The sequence below is a fragment of the Amblyomma mixtum genome, chromosome 5 (assembly GCF_055824585.1).
Source record: "Amblyomma mixtum isolate Tamu chromosome 5, ASM5582458v1, whole genome shotgun sequence".
In the NCBI taxonomy this organism is placed as follows: domain Eukaryota; kingdom Metazoa; phylum Arthropoda; class Arachnida; order Ixodida; family Ixodidae; genus Amblyomma; species Amblyomma mixtum.
In genome coordinates this window covers 150,996,018-151,014,127 of record NC_143016.1, presented here as the reverse complement: position 1 = coordinate 151,014,127, position 18,110 = coordinate 150,996,018, and positions in this window count along the sequence as shown.

Here is an 18,110-nt window from a genome sequence, read left to right as displayed (position 1 = left end):
GTAGGTCGAAGGAGCGGCTCTCGTCAGTCAGGGATGGAGAGGGCGGTGCAGTGGAAGAGACGCTGGAAAGGGACGCTGGAACCGAGGAGCCTTTAACTTTGGCGGCGTAGGAGCCTGGTGGTGACGTGACCGGAGCTGACGGAGGTTCATGATTAGAGGAGGAGGAGGGGGTGGGTTGCGTGGCCCGGCGCAAAGCTAGGCGTCGTAGGTACGCAGCTTTGGCACACTCGCGTTGTTTACCGAGGAGAAAGGGGCAAGTGGGGTCGAGGGAGGAGTGGGTGTTTACCTGGCAATGAACGCACCAGGGCTGGGCACATACATGAGCGGAAGGGTCGGCGGGTAGAGGAGCAGCACAGCGACGGCACTTTGCCGGAACGCTGTGCTGTGGACACTGGTGGGCGCGGTGTCCAAGAGCGAGACAACGGGTGCAGGTGGGAGGCTTAGGCTTATGGGGACGGCACCGGAAGGCAACGCGTTTGAAATACACAAAGTGGGGGATTACGGTTCCAGCGAAAGTTATGAGCACCCACTGAGTGGTGCCCATCATACGAGCAGCAAGAATATCGGTTTTGAATGATTCGATATCATGCATGAGGTCATCAGGGGTGAAGTGGCCACCGACGTTATGGATGACGCCGAGGCATGAGATGGGAGGATTAGGGGCATATGTTTTAATGGTGATAGGCTTACCGTGAAGCTGAAGATGCGTGATAGAAAGCAGGAGGTGGGCGGTGAGAGGGGAATGAGTTTTTAAAAAGACGAGGCTTTGGGCTGGCTTGGCCTGAAGGGTAATGTAATCTCCGCACTGCTCTCGGAGGACAGTTGTGCAGCGGAGACGACTGCGGCGAGGACGTCGTAGAGCGGTATCTTGGGGTTGAGGGTGCCAGGGGGAAGCTGGATGCCAACTGTGATGAGCTCGGTGCGGGGCCGGGTGGCGGAGGCAGGCTTACGGCAGGCACCGATGGTGGTCCAGCCGACCTCAGGGGCCGGAATGAGATGGCCGTCGACCGGGGACGCCGTAAGGTCCAACGTTACTAGAACCTACTCAGTTTCGCAGCTCCCCATACCGCCCAGCGGAGGAGAGTGTCCCAAGCGGCGGTCACGAGAACTAACGGCGCTGCAGTCGAGTCTTGCTCCCTGCCGGGCGCGTCGTCTGCTACGCGCAGCGCGGAAGCGTGGAGCGGCCGGCAGATATGAGGTTTTGGCGAGCTGCATTCGCGCTCTACATCGCTGCAGTAAAATAATACTTCCATTACGGCAGCTTTTGCTTCGAAGCTGCGTGTTATCTTGGAGAAAACGTTTGTGTGATGCGAAATTAGGCTGTTAATATTGTGAAAAAATTGCAAAAACGCTTAAATGACTGTCCGTGGAGTCATCGTTGGGATACCCGCTATTGCATCCCGGTGCAAAGCAGGTCAGCATGAAGAGGCCCGATGTCACAAAATACTAAAACAAAATTCAGGGGCCACTTGATCTAAAGTGCGCGAGGCGAAAGCCTTTCCACGCAACTTTGGCCACACGGCCGTTGGCACACACGAGGTGGCTATGGGGCGACTTGGTTTGACTAGCCATGACGAATTGGGTCGAGACTAATTAGTCATCCCCCATGAATAACTAGTCATGATTGATTAATTACGAACTAGTTATGTCCGGTTAATGACTGGCTAGTCATGACAAAACAGTCATGACTAACCAGTCAACTAATGGCTGTTTAATGACTAACTTGTCATGACTGCTTAATAACTAACCAGTCATGGCAATTAGTAATCGGCCATGGTTAGTCATGATTAATCTGTCATGACTAACCATGACTAATGGCTAACCAGTCATGACTAGCCATGACTGGTTAATTACTAACTAGTCATGACTAACCATTAATGACTATATGGGTCATGACTTGATCCATGACTTACTAGCCATGATTGGTTATTAACTAGTCATGATTGCTTATTGACTAACTAGTCATGTCTTGTTAATGACTAGCTAGTCACGACTAACCAGCGATGACAAACCAGTCATGACTAACCAGTCATAACTAGTCATGACTGGTTAATGACTAATTAGTCATAATTGCTTAATGACTAACCAGTCATGACTAATCAGTCATTAGTCATGGTTAGTCATTGCTAACCATGACTAATGACAACAAGTCATGACTGCTTAATGACTAACTAGTCATGACTAACCAATCATGACTAATTGGGTCATGACTTGACCCATGACTTTCTAGTCATGATTGGTTATTAACTAGTCATGACTAGTTGGTCAATGACTAGCTAGTCATAACTAGCTAGTCATGACCAACTAGTCATGATTGGTTAATGACGAACTAGTCATGTCTGGCTAATGACTAGCTAGTCATGACCAACAGTTCTAGTAACGTTGGTCATGACAAAACAGCCATGACTAACCAGTCATGACTGGTTTGTCATTGCTGGTTAGTCATGACTAGCTAGTCATTAACCAGACATGACTAGTTAGTCAATAAGCAATCATGACTAGTTAGTCAATAACCAATCATGACTAGGAAGTCATGGGTCAAGTCATGACCCAAATAGTCATTAATGGTTAGTCATGACTAGTTAGTAATTAACCAGCCATGGCTAGTGTTACAGACGAGGTAGCAGCATCCACCAGTTTGTTAAATACGAGGTAGCATGGCCGCCGCGGTGGCTCAGTGGTTATGGTGCTCGGCTGCTGACCCGAAAGACGCGGGTTCGATCCCGGCCGCGGCGGCTGGAATTTCTTTGGAGGAGAAATTCTAGAGGCCCGTGTACTGTGTGATGTCAGTGCACGTTAAAGAACCCCAGGTGGTCGAAATTTCCGGAGCCCTCCACTACGGCGTCTCTCATAGCCTTAGTCGCTTTGGGACGTTAAACCCCATAAACCAAACCAAACCAAACCAAACGAGGTAGCATGGTCGTGTGCCGGAGAGGGAATGAGGGACGTCTGAGACGAGGCTGCTGGAAAAAGACAATGAAAGAGGACTTTATACAGCAATTTTCATATTTACAAGTGAGCTGCAGGAACGCTGCATCACGACAGCTCATCAGGAGATCATTCAAAGACAAAGAGCTCCTCGGCCGTGCCGCTGCAGAGGTTTTAAAGAGTTCCCTTCCCTAGGGTCCCTAGATGGGGGCCGGTCCTGCAGGGGAAGGAAGTCCTCACTGGCACCAATCACAGACACACACGCACTCACTCACTCCTGAGAGATCACGCCGTCGTCACGCGCTGGGAGAGGGGGAACGATGCCATCCACGTAGCGCAGACGCCGGAATGTCCATGAGCGGCGTTCGCGCGCATTTCGAACGCGCGTTCACACTTGGTGTACGGGAAACGCTCGCTCAACCGGGCAGACGGACGCGCCTTCCGTGGCAATCCAGGCGCTCACCCAACGCGCGTCTCGGGGTTTTTCGGCGTTTCGCTGCTGCCATGCCGTTGTCTTCCCCACGACGAAGGCGAGACGTAACACTAGTCATGACTGGTTAGCCATTAGTCATGGTTAGTCATGACAGATTAATCATGACTAACCATGACCTATTACTAATTGTCATGACTGGTTAGTTATTAAGCAGTCATGACAAGTTAGTCATTAACCAGCCATTAGTAGTTGACTGGTTAGTCATGACTGGTTTGTCATGACTAGCCAGTCATTAACCGGACATGACTAGTTCGTAATTAATCAATCATGACTAGTTATAACCAGTCATAACTAGTCGACTGCTTAATGACTAACCAGTCATGACCAATGCGTCATTAGTCATGGCTAACCAGTCATGACTAATGACTAACCAGTCATGACTAGTATGACTGGTTAATGAATAACTAGTCAATCATGACTAACAGGTCATGAGTGATTAATGACTGACCAGTCATGACTGGATAGTTAGTCATTAACCAATCATGACTAACTAGTCATGAGTTAATGGCTAGTTTAAATGCCAAAGGCCCTGCCGACACATCTGCCGACACGGCTGCTAACGACAGTATGAGGCATTAAAGGCTTTCGTCTTAAAATTAACCGAGAAGCAGACGACACAAAACGGCTTTCGCGAGCGCTCTCTTTAAAAAGGGCGCAACAGGGCCAGCGAGCAGCACCGAGCGGCGACGAGGGAGCAAGACTCGATCGCAGCGCCACTAGTTCGCGCGACCGCCACTTGGGACAGCTCTCCGGGCAGAGCTGTGAAACTGTTTGTTCTAGTAACGTTGGTAAGGTCCATGTCTGCTGTGTCGTCAGCCTGAGCCGCAATCTGCGACGCAGGTACCAAGGTGCTGGACTTGCTGTCAGCGGGAAGTGTGGTCCGAGTAGGTGCGGCGGCACTGGCGGCGGCGACGAACGCAGTCGACTCGATGCGTCTGTGGGCCCGAAGCTCTTGGCTTCCCTTAATGCGTGGAGTTGGCCAGCAGTGGACGCCGCGGCGGTGACGAACGCTGCCGGCTGCGTTGCGGCTGTCGATTCGGAGCTCCCAGCGTCGGTGAACGCGACGGGAATGGGCGCGGTGGTGTGGCCGGTGTTGAACGCAGCCGGTTGAGACATGGCTGTAAGCGTGGTTGGAGTAGGCCCCGCGGCGGCCGCGTCGGAAGAAGTTGACAGCGGCGAGGTATGGGTGGGTCTCGGCTTCAGGGGCTTGTTGAGACGCTGCATGCCAGAGGTGCAGGCGCGGCGCGTTAGGGTTAGTGAGGCTCCGCGCCGCAGCAGATTTTTAGAGGCGCTTGGAGCGCCAGCTCGACAGCGGGCCGTGATGCGAATGGTGTCCTCGTGGTGCGGATGTCTTCCTGACGCGATGGAGTGTAAATCCAAGGGCGGGCAAGGCCCTGGACCAGGCCAGGGGCAGGTGAAAAACGGAGCACGATAGTCAGCCAGCTAACCAGGGCGGCGCCACCTAGCGGATCTCTCCGCCTTATGGTTAAGACGCGATAGCGTTAATGGGCGAAAGCCCATATATGCGAACTTGGTCATTCTCAACTTCACATTCTCATGCCCGAGGGAGTTCTCATGCCCCTCCTGGCGCAGTGGTGCACCGGTTAAGCGATGCGCCACTGCCCTGCGATGATGATGATGATGAAAAGCCTTTATTTAATAAAAGAGGTGAGGCTTTCTTAAAGAGCCCCGCAATGGGTGGAGTCCCTATTCCGGGACCCCATTGGTCGAAGCCGCCAGCTTAGCCCTCTTGACCAAAGCCTTTTGGGCCTGAAGGTCCGAGCAGCCAAGCAGGGCCGCCTCCCATTCCTCTCTGGTAGGGTTGGGGTGGGGGGAGAGAGCTGAGTTGCGCTGGCAAGCCCAAACCATGTGGTAGGTGTCAGCCACCTCGCCACAGTGTTTGCACCTGCCAGTGAACGCGGGATCGAAATGTTTTAATACTGCCGGGCACAGCATTGTATTAGTGAATAGTCTAAGTAGAACGCGTTCGTTTGCTTTCCCCAGTCCCTTTGCAGGGGCCGGGTACACGCGGTGCCTATCCTTATAATAAGATGTTATGTCTTTGAACGAGAGTAAAGAGCCACCTTCAGGTTTCAGGTGCTCAGGAGCCAATGGGAACGCCCGGTGAATGAGTGCTCGGGCCGCCGCGTCTGCAGCTTCGTTTCCTGCTAGGCCCTGATGGCCCGGAGTCCAAACTATGCAGCGGGGAGTAGGATCGGTGTCTCGGCTGCAGTTCCTTAATATTCGTTCAGCTAGTGGAGTTATCCAGCCAGTCTCATAATTTTTACACGCCGAACGCGAATCAGTTATGATGTGTTTTAATTTGGTATCAGAAGCAGCTAGGGCGATAGCAACCTCTTCAGCTTGTGTTGTGCCTGGGGCTTGAAAGGACAGACCATCCACCTGTATTTCTTGATGTATGACCGCGGCAGTGTACCACCCCCCGTGGGTCGGCCCGGCTACATCTACGTAGTAGACACCTTGCTTGTTGCCATAGTGGCGCGCTAAGGCTTCCGCCCTAGCCTGGCGACGACCACTATGGTCTTCCTTATCCATCTTAGTGGGGAGGGGTCGAACTCTGACGGCGCGTCTCCAGAGTTCGGGCACTCGGACCCGCTCCTGAATGTGGAAATCGTGTTGGATGTGAAGCCGGGCTAGCAAGTCCCGACCCGACTTCGTTTGGGCTAGCCTCGTGTATTGATTTGTGAGATGGGCTTCCTTGAGCTCCTGAAAGGTGTTCACCACTCCCAATGCAAGAAGTCTCGCATTGGAGGTGGAGACAGGAAGGTCAAGTGCCCTCTTCATCATTTTACGGAGTATTACCTCAACTTTGTCTTCGTCGTGCTTCCGCAAGTGTAGATAAGGGACCGAATAGAGAATTCGGCTGATAACGAAAGCATGGGCCAGCCGAACTGCATCCTTGCTTCGCAAACCCCCCCTCTTATTGGAGACGCGACGGACCATACGGCCCACCTGGTCTCCAATTTTGCGGAGCTTGTGCAATGTTGTGTCTACTCTTCTTTGGCTATTGATGAAGAGTCCGAGTATTCGAATTTCTTTGGCCTCATGTATGGGGCCACTTGTTAAGGAGAGATGTATTTTGGTATTGTCCTTAGGTGATGCCCTAAGGTGTACAAATTCAGATTTGCTGGGTGCGTATTGGAGACCACAGTGCCCTGCGTAGCGATCCACTACGTGAGCGGCTGTTTGCAGGCATTCCTCCATGCGCCCTAAGTTTCCCTCTGTGGCCCAGATCGTGATATCATCGGCATACAGCGCATGCCGTATGCCGTCAATACCCTGCAACTGGTCCGGGAGATGGAGCATCGCCAAATTAAAGAGTAGGGGGGATAGCACCGCGCCTTGTGGTGTCCCCCGCGTACCCATTTGATACGGACCGTATTCTACCTCTTGGATTTTGATTAATGCTGTTCGATGGGTGAGAAAGTCTTTGATATAGTTGAAAGTGTTGCGGCCACAGTGGGTTTCACTGAGGTGTGTCAGTATGACGCTGTGTTTGATATTGTCGAAGGCTCCTTTCAAGTCTAAGGCAAGGACGACCTTGTCATTATGTGGATGTTCAACTGGTTGTATTATGTCTCTGTTGAGTTGGAGGAGTATGTCCTGTGCCGACTTATGTGGGCGAAAGCCGAACATAGTGTCTGGAAACGTATTCCGTTGTTCCAAGTATTCGGAGAGCCTATCCCGCACCATTGTCTCCATTAACTTGCCCACACACGAGGTGAGCGAGATAGGCTTCAAGTTGTCTGTGTTGATTTCCTTTCCCGCCTTGGGGATGAAGGTTACTAGAGATGTTTTCCAGTCTAGAGGGAGCGGGGTTTCGCCCTTCCATATAGTGTTGATGTATTCCAGAAGGGCCTCATACGCCTGGTCGGGGAGATTGGCCAGAAGCTTGACTGTGACCTTGTCCCGTCCAGGCGCAGTGCCCCTTCTCATTTTAGCCAGGGCTGCCTTGAGGTGAAAGAGTTGGAACGGTTCGTCTAACTCAGGATTATCTTTGCCTGCGTAAAGATACTCCTGACCACAAGGGTCCTGTTTGCAGCAGAGATACTTGTCCCTGAGTGTGTCTGCGAGTTGTGTTGTGCTGCCCTTGAAATTATGAAGTGCTCGTTGTAAGTGGCGCTGTGTTTCGCCCCGGGTCTGCGCGGGGTCTATAAGGCTGCGGAAAAGCCTCCAAGTGTTCTTCCCGGACATCTGCCTGGCAGCCGTGTTACAGCGATCTATCCAGTTGGCGTCAGCAAGTTTTGAGGCATACTGAGCTGCTTTGTGAGTGAGATCTAGGATGCGCTTCTTGAGTGTTCTGTTATGTTTCTGTCTTTTCCAACGTTTCGTGAGACTGCGGCGGGCTTCCCAGATGTGGAGTAGATGGTTGTCCACCGCTGGGCAGTCCTCCGTGGTTTGTATCTGTGTTTCGTGTTTCTTGAGTGTTGTCATAAGTGTTTGGGCCCACTGCTCGTATCCATCTTTAACCAGGCTGGTTGTGGGCAGGGACTTTCTGAAAGCCTGCCAGTCTGGGAGTCGAGCCTGTGTGAGTGGCCTTTTGAGAGGCCGCGTGTGAATTAGTGTGTTAATGATGCAGTGGTCACTGCCTAGCGTGTCTTCTGTATTGTTCCATTCCACGTGTTGGATGTGTTTGGAAAGTGTGAGATCAGGACACGTGTCCCGAGTCACAGAGTTTCCCATTCGTGTGGGATGTGCTAGGTCGGTCTGGAGGGTGATGCCTAGCGTAGAGATAAGCTCCGCTAGCTTGGCAGCTGCTGCCACCGGCCTATCTCGGCAAAATCATGAGTGCTCACTCAGCCTCACTCACTAAAGTTTGGTTAACCTATGGGCTCACTCAAACTCAGACTCACACAGGCTCGAGCTCAACACTTAGGCTCACAACTCATTTGTACTGACTCCGACTCAAGACTCATCCGGGGTCGGCTAACTCACGACTTGCTTCGATTCACAACCAATCTGGGATCACCTCAATAATTTCGACTCATGACTCATCTGTACGCACTCACTCATTTCGACTCATGGTTCATTTCGGCTCACTTACTCGTCTCGACTCAGACACACATGGGCTCACGAAGCACCCAAGTGGCACGCCCCCGAGCCGACCGATCGTGCGCGACAAAGGACCCCCCCCCCCCCAGCGCAGCGACGTGGCGGGACTCGGACAAAGCTTCCGGCACATCTTCAAGCAGCTCATTAACGCCCCCGCATCCACGTAAACTAGCAAAGGGGAGGGGACAAAACGCCCGTCTTCCTCGCTTCCGCAGAATCCTCTTCGGTTGCCCGCAGACGTCGCCAAGCCGCCTTACCCTCAAGCATCCTTAATCGCAGCAGAAAATCATTCCTCCCCTCCGCTGTCAGTGAACAAGGAAGCAAAAAGAATCTAAGCGCGGGCCGTTATTGCGAATACACGCACCATAATCTGAGCCTGATTCCGAACTCACTTATGACTCAGATCATGATCTGAATGTGAGCCCCAATGAGTCGACTCCTGAGTCAGCCCGCCGACGTATCTACAGGTTGCTCTTCCCGAGCAACCTCTCACGACTAAGCATTAACATAACTGTCACTTGCCACGGTTGGCAGTTTGTGCTGAGGCCATAAGGTCACATGAACTAGGTGGCCAACCTGCCTCCTATGTTGCTTCTCCGGAGATTTTTTCCGGATTTTTCGCTCACGGGTTCTTTAAACCGGGCTCAGGTGGCCTCGGATCGGAGATTCACGAAGGAGCGCATGCACACTTCAGCGAGCTGACGCAGTCCTACAGAGCCTCACGCCAGCTCTACCCCCCGCCCCACCCCTCTCTAGATAACAAACACGCAACACTCTGGCGCAGACTACAGACACACACTCTCCCCTCACCCCTTAACCTAGCCCACTATCATCCATCCTTTCCCACTCCCGCATGTGCCCTATGCCCAGAACCCTTCGCTTCTTCCCTCCACATCCTTTCCCTCTGCCCGGCGGACCCTCCCCCGCGGGACCTAGAGAACCTCAAGACCTGGGAGGACTGGGAGACCCTGCTGCGCTCGGAGGACCCTGCCGTGCAGACCATCGCCACCGGCCGTGCTGCCAGTGTCTGCCAGTGCCTCAGGAACATAAACACTTGAGTGCAGTGGGGTCGTGCGGGGACCCTGGGGCGTGCCCCGAATTCCTCTTGAAATAAAATTTTTTTCTCTCCTCTCACGACGCCGAAGATGACGATGGCCTTTCTGCGACACGGGATCCTTAACGCTATCGCGTTAATATAAGTGAAATAAATTTACGAAGTCTGTGGAACAGCCATTGCTGCCTCTCAACGTGTCTCTGGTTCAGAGAGCCCCTGCGGGACTACCACCTCCGCGCGACTACCACAAAGGCGACCTTTTATTACCTGGCATAGTCGAATCTTAAAAGGGCTCTGAAACACCCGCTGAGGAGAGTACACAAACTCGCTCAATCGCTACATTCTCTCGTTATCAACACCCGAGTTAAATAATACACTCCTACACGCACTAGAGAGCTCACAATCGCGTGCGAAAGTTGTTGAGTCTTTTACGGCGACTTTTTCATGCTCGCGCCCTCCTCCGTAGTGTTAAGAACGGAGGGGTCCTGGAGATGACTAACTCGTTTAGCCCCACAGGTACCGGCTCCGAATGACGTTGTCGGACTGCGCTATCGAGGAAACTGTACAAAAGGGTTTATTCTACATATTTACAGATGAGAATCGAATCGAATGCAATCTCCGATCACACAACATCCCGTTAAATACGGTTCGCGTTCCCCAGATCCCTGACTGGGGAACTTAGTTCGAATAATGTTGTCCAATCGGATGGGCCAGTTGATGATGCTGGCGGTACCACCCACGGCAGGGCGGTGCTGATGCCCTCTCGCTCTCTCACAGCTCGGGGGATGAGAAGGGGAAGACAGTCATCAAACACAGATGCGTCACCTTGACCACTGCCGCAAGTTTTCTGTGCGTTGCCTCCGTGGGAAAGCAGAATCCCACAGTCTCCTCGCAGGTGGTTGAACCTTCTCGAACTCCCCCGCCGGATGGCCGAAGCACGAGACCCCTTCGACACAGCGTCTTTCAATTAGCAGCCTCGCTCAGCGTGACCTTGCGTAGCATCATCCCGTCCGGTGACCCGAAGGCCGACTCGGCCAACGTATACCGCTGCTTCCGCCGTGCTTCCTGTGCGAGCTCTCGCCGCATCTTTGCCCAACGACGACACTCGTTTGACAGTAATTTCTCCCAGGCCCGTGGGAGACAGCGTCCTTCGATCGGTTCGGAGGTTCGGTGATTTGGAGTGCAACAGCCCCGTCCGTCGTCGTCTATGCTTCTGCCGCCGGCGCCAGGCCCCGTCATATTCCTTGCTTTGCGATGAGTCACACCCGGCTCCCAGGACCACGTTGTCCACTCTTAACAGTAGCAAGTACCTGCGTAACTCTGTTCACAGATAGCCACTGGCTAGATTCCTTCGCGCGTCACGTAGCTACTACGGCCGCGGTGAGTCAGCAGCGTCGCTCGGGTGGGTCAGAAAGCATCCCCCCCCCCCCCCCCCCCCCACTAGGAATTCCCACGCGAAGTGCGTCGACCTTTGAGCATGCAAAAAGTGACGAGAGGAGAGGGAAAGGTGCGAAGACGCTGAAATGCAAATTTTTACTACACATAACTTAGTTCATACAAAGCGCACCAAACAAAATTCTTGCGAGAGGATATTCGTGAAGCGGCATCCTTCAACATCTCAGGAACACCGCACCTTTTCGAGAGCCCCTTTCAGAGCTCCTTTAAAGAGAAGTCTCAGGAGTCAAAAGGCGCGTTTACATGAATGCGACAATAGCGCACGGGGAGGGACAGCAGATGCTTCCGCTAAATACAGCGGGGTGGCGTATGGGTGGGTGGGTGTTGCTTGAGCATTCCCACGTGATCTGGTAAGCCTTGGGGGATCACTGAAAATTGATAATTGGTTTTGAGGGAAGGAAATGACGCGCAAATTGTCTCGCATATCTCGGCGGACACCTGAACCACGCCGTAAGGGAAGAGAGGAAGGTGGGAGTGAAAGAAGAAAGAGAGAAAGAGGTGCCGTAGTGGAGGTCTCCAGAATAATATCGACCACCTGGGGTTCTTTAACGTGCACTGACATCGCACAGCACACGGGCGCCCTTTTCACGTTTCTCCTCCATCGCAACGCGGCCGCTGCGGTCGGGTTCGAGCACGAGAACTCCGGCTCAGTAGCCGAGCGCCCTAACCACTCAGCCACTGCGGCTGGTCATAAGTAGACGGGTTTTGCAAAGGAATCTTTAGCTACGCTACAAGGCGGCTTCCTCTCGAAGAGAGTGTAGGGTAAGTTGGGTGTGCGGCGGTCCTCGTTCCGCCATCTTAATGCCAAATTTGACACCCTGTTGGAGACCGCGATGGAACGCCTCATCGCTAGAGTCATGGAGGCTATCCCCTCTATGATAGCTCAACACGTCGCGACTAACACCCGCCTTTCTCGCAGAGCCGGTCCTCTTAAGGACGTATGTGGTCGGCCCTCCAGATTGTCCCGCTGAGTAAATGACCTTGACGATGACGAAGACAGCTGCCTCCCTCTAGGTGCTGAGCTTCAGCCCCTGGTATCTGGCTCGGGGCAGCCTCACTTCCACCTCTCACCTCTAAATCTGAGCATGGCGGGACACCCCGGTGTAGGCGCTCCCCCCTTTCCAAATCGGCTTCCCCCATTACGATTACTCAATGGAACTGTCGGGGGCTCCGGGCCCGTTCCAAGTGGGCCGACCTCCGACTTTTCCTTTCAACCTTTGAGCATTTGCCAGCCGTGGTTGCCCTCCAAGAGGCAGGGAAAGGCGCAGCACTAACAAATTATATGACGTTCCAGCAGGACCCCTTGTCTTGTCTATTAGTCCATAGAAATTATAAAGCCAACCAGGTCGACTTAGACATGCAACTTGAATACTCCTATGTAATGGTGACCCTCCTCCCACTCCGCAAGCAGGACCCACCGCTACACATACTCAATGTATACTGCAATCCGAAATTGCCGAATGTATCATTCGCGGACCTCTTTAGCCGCGCGCTGAGAGTTGCGGGTCGGGACCCCCTCCTGATTGTGGGCGATTTCAACGCTCCCGCTCGGATGTGGGGTTACTGCCGTGAAGAGAAGCAGGGACGCAAGTTGGCGGAGCATGCGTCAACGCTGGGCCTCACTCTTCACACTGACCCAGTCCACCCAACTCGTATCGGCAACTCCGTGACTAGGGATACCTGTCCGGACTTGACCTTCACCCGCAACATTCAGTATGCAGACTGGGTCAACACCGAGGAAACCCTCGGCAGCGACCACTGCCTCCTGAACACTACGATTAGGACCCATCCTTTCGCACGACCAACAACGCAAGCCCGACTCCCAAATTGGACCAAGTTCAGGCAAAATTATAACACTGCCACACCCATACATGAGCAAGGCTACCAGTAAGCTTGGTCACAACATTTGGTCTCTGGCCTTCGCTCCTCCGAAACTGAAATTCAGCTCTCAGAGGCGGTCTCGGATGTGCACAGCCACCTGATCCACCTCTGGGAGGCCCGGCATTGCCTCGTCCGTCGGTGGCGCCGGCAAAAGCACAACCGAAAACTTAAAGCTCGCATCGCCGAGCTCGCTCAACGAGCGGCTGAGTATGCGGCCCAACTCGCCGACTCCAACTGGGTGGCCCGATGCAATACGGCCGTGCGGCAAATGTCAAGCCGGGACACGTGGCGGCTCTTTCGCACCCTAATTGACCCAACGCAAACACGCACGGAAACTCAAAAACACCTCCAAAGAGCAATACACAGCTTTCAGGGCAACACAACTCAATTCGCACACAAGCTCCGGGACCAGTACTTGTGCACCACCCAGGACCCCCGCGGGCCGGCGTACTCTTATGCAGGTTCTGATAACGTTCAGCTGGATCAACCGTTCCAGCTCCACGACCTGAGGGCGGCCCTGGCAAAAATGAAACGCGGCACCGCTCTGGGTCGGGACAAAATTACAGTCAAAATGTTAGCCAACCTCCCCGACCCGGCATACCTGTGTTTATTGAATTACATCAACTCAATCTGGCTTGGGGAAGTGCCACTCCCCATCGACTGGAAGACTGCCCTGGTCACCTTCATTCCTAAAGCTGGCAAGGCCATCAGCACGGACAACCTCCGCCCCATCTCTCTGGCTTCCTGTGTGGGCAAACTCATGGAGACGATGGTACGTGACAGGTTGTCCGAGTTCATGGAATCCAAACACCTTTTCGCAGACACCATGTTCGGGTTTCGCCCACACAGATCTGCACAGGATGTCCTGCAACATCTAAATCGGGATGTCCTCGACCCCGTCGAATGCCCTCACAATGACAAGGTCGTACTCGCCTTGGATTTGAAGGGTGCATTCGACAACGTTACCCACGAGATCATTCTCACCCACCTCTCTCAAACTAACTGCGGCAGAAACGCCTTTCAATACATTCGGCAATTTTTAACCGACAGACAATCTTACATTCGAATCCAGGATAAAGAACATGACCCTTTTCATTTAGGGACCAGGGGTACACCCCAGGGCGCGGTGCTCTCTCCCCTGTTGTTCAATTTGGCTATGATGCGCCTACCGGCCCAGCTGGGCGCTGTCGCCGGTGTGCAGCATGCGCTGTACGCCGATGACAACACCCTGTGGGCCACACAGTGTTCCCTTGGAGACATTGAGACCAACCTGCAGGAGGCGGCGACCATAGTGGACCGTTATGCTCGCCGCTGCGGCCTCCAATGCTCCACCCAAAAGTCTGAATTTGTGCACATACGCCCCTCACCAAAGTGCACAGCCAAAATTTCATCGTATCTTGAGACAGGTCCAATTCCTGAAAACATCGAAGTCCGGGTATTGGGGCTCTTCATACATCAAAACAGACGGTCAGAAGCAACATTGGCCAAACTCCGTCAGGTGGGGGACCAGGTAGGGCGCTTGGTCCGCCGGGTTTCTAACAAGCGTGGGGGGTTACGATGTAAGGACGCCTTGCGGCTGGCGCATGCATTTGTAACCAGTCGAATTTTATATTCGACTCCATACCTCCACCTGCGGAAGCAAGACGAGGATTCACTCGAAGTCATCCTCCGCAAAATTATTAAGCGGGCTCTGGGCCTCCCTGTGAACATCTCCAACAAGCGCCTCCTGGGGCTGGGCATGGTGAACACATTCGGGAGCTCCGGGAAGCCCACTTGACCAACCAATACACACGTCTCTCAAAGACATCGTCGGGTCGCCGCCTCCTTGCCCGACTGCACATACAACACACCACTCTTATGAAAGAGCGCGTACGTATTCCATCCCAGTGGAGATGCGCCCTCTTCCCGCGAACATGAACCGTGAAGACCATAATGGCCGGCGCCTGGCGCGGGCGGAAGCCCTGGCCCGCCACTATGGATCAAAACCCGGCGTATTCTACGTGGATGCCTCCGGCCCCCACCATGGGGAATGGTACACGGCCGCAGTCGTCCAACAATCCAAAACAGTGAACGGCCTTACTTTCCGAGGCCGTGACATAACACACGCGGAGGAGGTCGGCATTGCGTTGGCTGCATCTGATTCCAATTCAAAAACAATTATTTCCGACTCGCGAGGGGCATGTCAGAACGTCAAGCAGGGCTGGGTACCATATCTAGCCTACCGCATTCTCCAAAACAGCGTCTACACCGGGGACCCCGCGCACCGGCCTATCGTTTGGGCTCCTGCTCACATGGGCCTTGAGGGAAATGAGGCAGCTGACGCCGCCGCCCACGCGCTCTCTCACCGGACATTCCCCTCCGACCTCGACGATCAGGACCTCGAATTCACTCCCGCTTACTCCTTTAAAGACATTGTTTTACTTTATCAATCTGGCCACGGTCTTTATCCCCGCCCGTGTAAAGGTCTCTCAAAGGCAGAGGAGCGGCTTCTGCTTCGCGTGCATACCAATACTTTGCTGTGCCCGGCAGCTCTCAAACACGTCGACCATTCTTTCTCGGGCAGCAGTCCGCGCTGTGCGGAGAAGTCTTCGGACATCTACCACATGGTGTGGGCCTGCCCCTCCAACCCTGCTATCCCCTCTCACCCCAACCCAACCCGGGAGGACTGGGAGGCGACCCTGCTCGGCTGCTCTGACCTGCAGGCCCAACGGGCCTTGGTCGCGCGAGCCCGGGCGGCGGCCGACGCCACTGGGGTCCCGAACTAGGGACCTCCACCTAGTACTTGTAAGGGCTGGCCCCCTCTGGGTCGGCTCATGCAATATCTCCAGTAGTGTATGTGTAAATAAATGTTTTCCACCACCACCACCGCCAGCGTAAGCATAATATTACACACGAACTCATTAACTGGGATGCCTTTCGCGCTGCACGCACCGCCCTCCCAGACACTCCCATCGCAGACATCGATGCATGGGTGCAATCACTCAAGCATGATGTTCACCACAACACGCGACACATTGAAACTACAACCGAAACACCGACCCTTGACACACGCCTAGCCCACCTCTGGGAGGCTTATCACAGCATCCTGGAACGCTGGAAAGGCAACAAACACAACAGAAAGCTTAAAAAGCGGCTGGCCGCGCTGCAGACACAAATCCAACAGCACTCTGAGGAGCTCTCCCGATCCAACTGGGGACAGATATGTGACGGCATGGCCGGAAACCTGTCCAGCAAACGCGCATGGCAACTCCTCCGACACCTCATTGACCCCACACGCACCAAATCAGCAACACAGCACCACGTGACACGCCTCACACATGAACACATTGACGATCCCGACACCCTTCTAGACACACTTCAAACCACGTACACATCTCCCGGCGGCCCCATACCTCTACCGCACTACACAGGACAAGCAAATCCCACGCTCGACACCGACATCACGGAGACGGAAGTCAGAGCGGCCCTCCTGGTTCTCCGCGCCAACTCCGCACCTGGTGCAGACCAAATCACAAACTCCATGCTCCGTAATCTGGATGACCGATCGATCACCCACATTACGAAATACTTCAACCAGTGCTGGAGGGAGGGTAACCTCCCGCAGTCCTGGCGCCACGCGAAGGTAATATTTATACCAAAACCCAACAAACCACTCACCATTCAAAACCTTCGCCCGATTTCGCTAACCTCATGCCTCGGGAAGCTCCTCGAGCATGTTGTGTTAGCGAGACTCACAAGTCACATGGCGGACAACAATCTCTACCCGCATAGCATGGTGGGATTCCGCCCTCATCTATCCGCACAGGATGCCATGCTGCAACTCACACACGACCTTTTTGACCCGCTTCTTCCAGGTCACACCAAGGCAGTCTTAGCTTTGGATCTCTCCAAAGCTTTTGATCGCATTGAACATCAGGCGATCATGACTGCTCTATCCCCATTGAATGTGGGTGTGCGCACGTATGCCTACATTCAAGCATTCCTGACTGACCGCACGGCTGAGATACACTTCGGCCCTCTGTCTTCCCCCTCCTACACACTTCAGAGTATCGGCACCCCTCAAGGGTCCGTCCTTTCCCCCTTTCTCTTTAACATAACCCTCATACCCCTCGCCCGGAAATTGGCAACTATTCCCCACCTCAAGCACACTCTTTATGCCGACGATATCACCCTGTGGACCACCCACGGCAGTGACGGCGACATAGAGAACACCTTACAGGAAGCAGCCACCCTCACCCAAAATTACGCACGGACCATCGGACTGTCTTGCTCCCCAGAGAAGTCCGAACTGCTCCTCATCCGGCCTAAGAACCGCCGCTGTCCCCGCTCCCCCATTGCCATTGAATTGAATGGTTACCCGGTACCTGAGGTTGGCACCCTCCGTGTATTGGGCCTGCACATCCAGAACGATGGCAAAAACACCACTACCCTCAAGAAACTCAAGCAGGTTGCAGGCGCGATATCGCACCTCATCCGCAGGGTTTCGGGACATCATAGAGGCATGAAGGAGCGCGACCTATGTCGCCTCATTCATGCCTTTGTCCTCAGCCGTGTACTGTACACTACCCCATACTTACAACTATCCAAACATGACATAAACGCTTTGGATGCTTTGATTCGCAAGGCATTCAAGGTAGCACTTCATCTTCCCCTCAACACACTCACAGACAGATTACTAGGCCTGGGCCTCCACAACACGATTGGGGAACTGGTGGAGGGCCACCGACAGGCCCAATACATCAGGCTCACAAAAACTTCCACAGGTCGGTATATCCTGGACTCCCTCGGAATCAGCATACCGGCCAACGACCCAACCCTCCTCGCCATCCCACGACCCCTTCACCAGGAGCTCCTCATCAGGCCGCTCCCGAGGAATATGCACCCGTCCCACCATGAGCAGCGCCGCAGAGCCCGTGCGAAGGCACTCCATCGAGCGTACGGCCCCCAGCCGGACGCCGTATGGGTGGACGCTGCCTGCACGGGTGATGAAGCGACAGCAGCTGCGGTGGACTCTTCATCCACCCTCCTCACACTACCTCTCCCTCCAGACACGTCCCCAGAGGCTGCAGAGGACGCCGCCATTTGCACTTGCTATAACCCGCACGGAAGCCCAGTATATTTTAACTGACTCTAAAACTGCGATTCTAAATTTTGCTCGAGGCCGAGTTCATGTCCCTGCTTTTGGCATACTGGACTCGCCCGATGCACCCCCGCCCCGCCAAGTGG